This window comes from Hipposideros armiger, unplaced genomic scaffold (genome assembly GCF_001890085.2).
Source record: "Hipposideros armiger isolate ML-2016 unplaced genomic scaffold, ASM189008v1 scaffold_214, whole genome shotgun sequence".
NCBI lineage: Eukaryota > Metazoa > Chordata > Mammalia > Chiroptera > Hipposideridae > Hipposideros > Hipposideros armiger.
In genome coordinates this window covers 116,468-120,091 of record NW_017731564.1, presented here as the reverse complement: position 1 = coordinate 120,091, position 3,624 = coordinate 116,468, and positions in this window count along the sequence as shown.

The window sequence follows — 3,624 nt, the reverse complement described above, 5'->3', positions numbered from 1 at the left end:
CAGCACTGTTCCCTTCCCCCCAATTCCCCAATAAAAAAAAATCTTTAAAAAAATAAATAAATAAATAAATAAATACACCAGGACTACAGGCATATAGTAGGACTGTCACAGGCAACCCAGGACATATGGTTGTCCTATTTATAGTGTTCAAAGCACTTTCACTCACATACTGTCCTAGGTCAGGCTCTCCCAGAAGCAGACCCTGAGCCAAGGATTTGAGTGATTTATTAAGGAAGTGCTCCCAGTAGAAAAGAATAAGAGAATAGAGGAAGCCGGACAGTGGAGGGAAAGAAGCCACAAAAGGTGCAATTTCAAGTGAAGTCCCAGCTTTATCCTGACCCCTAGGGAAACACTGGATAATAGATTACACTTAGAGTTGATTCCACCTCTGGGCAAAGAAGCTGGGCCTTTGTGCTCCTACAGCCGTCAGTCCTTGCCTTCAGGAAAGCCCCAGCGGAGATGGTAAAGCTCTCAGGCACTTCTAGCTCTTGACACTGGCAAGGCAGTTCCAGTGCCCAAGTGCTATACCTTGAAGACTGCAAAGTGTGCAGAAACTTGGGAGTGGGCTAGGTACCACCAGTGTAAACTATATATATGTTAATTAATGTAACCCTCCCAACAACTCAGCAGAGGTACATTTTTTTTACAATTTCCATTTTAAAAATGTGGAAACTACTGTGAATCTATTAAAAAAGACTTGTCCAGGATCACATAGCATATCATCAGCAGAGCTGGATTTAAACCCGGTTCGCTGGACTCAAGATGGATAGGGCTTCTCATCAGTAATTCCTACCAGGAAGTGCAAGTAAATGAATCTATAATATGTGTAGTCGTTAGTAAAAACACTTAAAGAAGCAACAGTTCATGATACTTTTGGTGTCCAGGCTTGGTATAATTATGTTTACATGTCTCATTTTAATGGCACATTTTTTCTAGTTAAAACTCTGAGCTTGGGACAAAATATTTTCTTTTATCTTAATGGTTAATGAGGATAGTTAGTGTGCTATTCAGGGCTCTCCAGAAAACCAGAGCCAATAAGATATGTATGTGTGAGGTGTGATCAAATAATACAGTGAATGTTTAAATTTAAAAAAATTTATTACAGTAAAAGACACATTGCTGTTAATCCCCTTCAAAATACTCCCCCTCACTTCAAACACACTTATCCCACCATTCTTGCCACCTTTCTGAAGCCCTCTTTCATGAATGTCTTTAGTTGTGCTGTCATGGCTGCCTTGATGTCCTGAGTCAATTCAAAACGTTTATGTTTTATGGTCATTTTGACTTTGGGGAAGAGCCAGAAGTCACATGGTGCCAGATATGGTGAATGAGGTGAATGAGGACACACTGTAACATTTTTGTTTGACAGAAATTGCCATACCAGAAGCGATGTGTGCCACGGAGTGTTGTCATGATGGAGGATGATTTACGGCACACTTTAAAACACACCTTTTCTCAACCATAACTCACACCCGACTGACTGCACTGAACGAGTTGAAACTTGTCACATGCTGTTACTAAGGTTCAATGCACTGCTTCCCGTATTGAAGATCCCTGCCTTTCCATTGGATGGTGCTCGGCAGCAGTATTCACCGTATTTTGTGATCACAACGGAAAGGCTCCGTGTCACACATCACTTCTGGTACAGCAATTTCTGTCAAATAAAAATATTACAGTGTGTCCTCATCCACCTTATTCACAGGATCTGGCACCATGCGACTTCTGGCTCTTTCGCAAAGTCAAAATGACCATGAAAGGTAAACGTTTTGAATCGACAGTACAACTAAAGACACTCACAAAAGAGGACATACAGAACCACTTCAGAAAATGGCAAGAATGATGGGATAAGTGTGTTCGAAGCAAGGGGGAGTACTTTGAGGGGGATTAATGGCAATGTGTCTTTTACTGTAATAATTTTTTAAATTTAAACATTCAGCATATATTTTTAATCACATCTCATATATAGAAAAAGATTTATTATAAGGATTGGCTCACACGATCATGGAGACTGACAAGTCCCAAGATCTGCAGGGTGAGTTGGCAAGTTGGAGACCTAGGAGAGGTGCTGGTGTAATTCCAGTCAGAAGGCCAGCAGGCTAGAGATCCAACAAGAGTTTGTGTTTCCGTCTGAATCTGAAGGCAGGAGGGAAAAAGTGTCCCAATTCTAAGGCATTCAAGCAGGAGGAATTCTCACTTACTCAATGTCCTCTCTCTTAATCAGTCTTTTTTGTTCTATTCAGACCTTCAATGGATTGGATGAGGCTCATCCACTTTAGGGAGGGCAATCTGCTTTATTCAGTCTACTGATTTAAATGTCAATCTTATCCAAAAACACCCTTACAGAAACACCCAGAAAATAATGTTTGACCAAATATCTAGGCACCCTGTGGCCCAGTGAAGTTAACACATAAAATTAACCACCATAATATTGCCTGAGTGCCTCTGCATGATTATAGAGAAAAACATCATTAAATTGAAAGAAATTAGGTTCCAATTTAACATTCAGCTACCTAAATTTAAACACACACACACACACACACACACACACACAATAACTATGTTGTACATTTGAAGCTAATATAATATTGTATGCTAGCAATATTTTAATAGAAATCTTAAAATAAAGGAATAGTAAAAAATAAAATAAAACCCTTTACAATTGTAATGGAAAACAATTTTTTTTATTCTAAAAGTTGACATTTAAAATACAATGTCTGCTTAAATGTCTGATTTTTAAATGTAGGAGTTTTATTAAATTGTGGAATCAGAGGTTAAATAAATAAATCACACACACACACACACACATTTTCTCTTCTTATGATTTCCTAGTATTAATGACCATGAGTATTTCTACATTATTTAATGAAAATTACACATGTTTGCTCAGAATCTATTTTAGGATGTTTTTCTGTCTTTTTTCTTCATTTAACATATAGCCACTTATGTGTTAGAAATGGTTTTATAAATAAATGGAATAGATTTTGATACTACCAGTTTCTATGAGAAGGGGAGCAAAAAAAAGGGGAGGAGGAATTTTATCCACAAATCACTGTTTTAGTATAGTCATAGTTTCCTCAAAAATTTGTTTTTAATATTTAGATCTACTAAAATAAATAAGGCTCTGTTCCTACAAGGTGAAACCACAACCAGGTTTAATGGGTGAAAGTAAAATTGTTACTTTGAACCGATTAATTCAACCAGATTACAAGGTCACACAACTAACACAGCTAGCACTCAAACAACCTCTTCCCTCCTGAGCTCTACTGCCTCTCTAAAACAGAAACTGGTTTGCTATGTGCATTATTCTCAAATGTTTTTGTTTATGTCTAGCATTTTCTTAGCTTCAAATATTTCTTCTCTCCTCCTCTTGCTATTGAAATCTTAAGTTTGAAAGCTCAACACAAGGCCAGCTCCTCAAAGGAGTCTCCCCTAATGCCCCAGTTGGAGTACCTCTCTACTCTGGCTTTTTCAACACCACCCTGCATGGGTCTCTATCACAGCTCTTGTTTGATTTCACATCTGTCTTCCCTGATGAATGGTGAAAGACCTGTGAATTCACAACATCTACTGCAGTGTCCTGTATATAGTTGTTCATTAAGTATGGAGCAAATACTTCTCATCCAA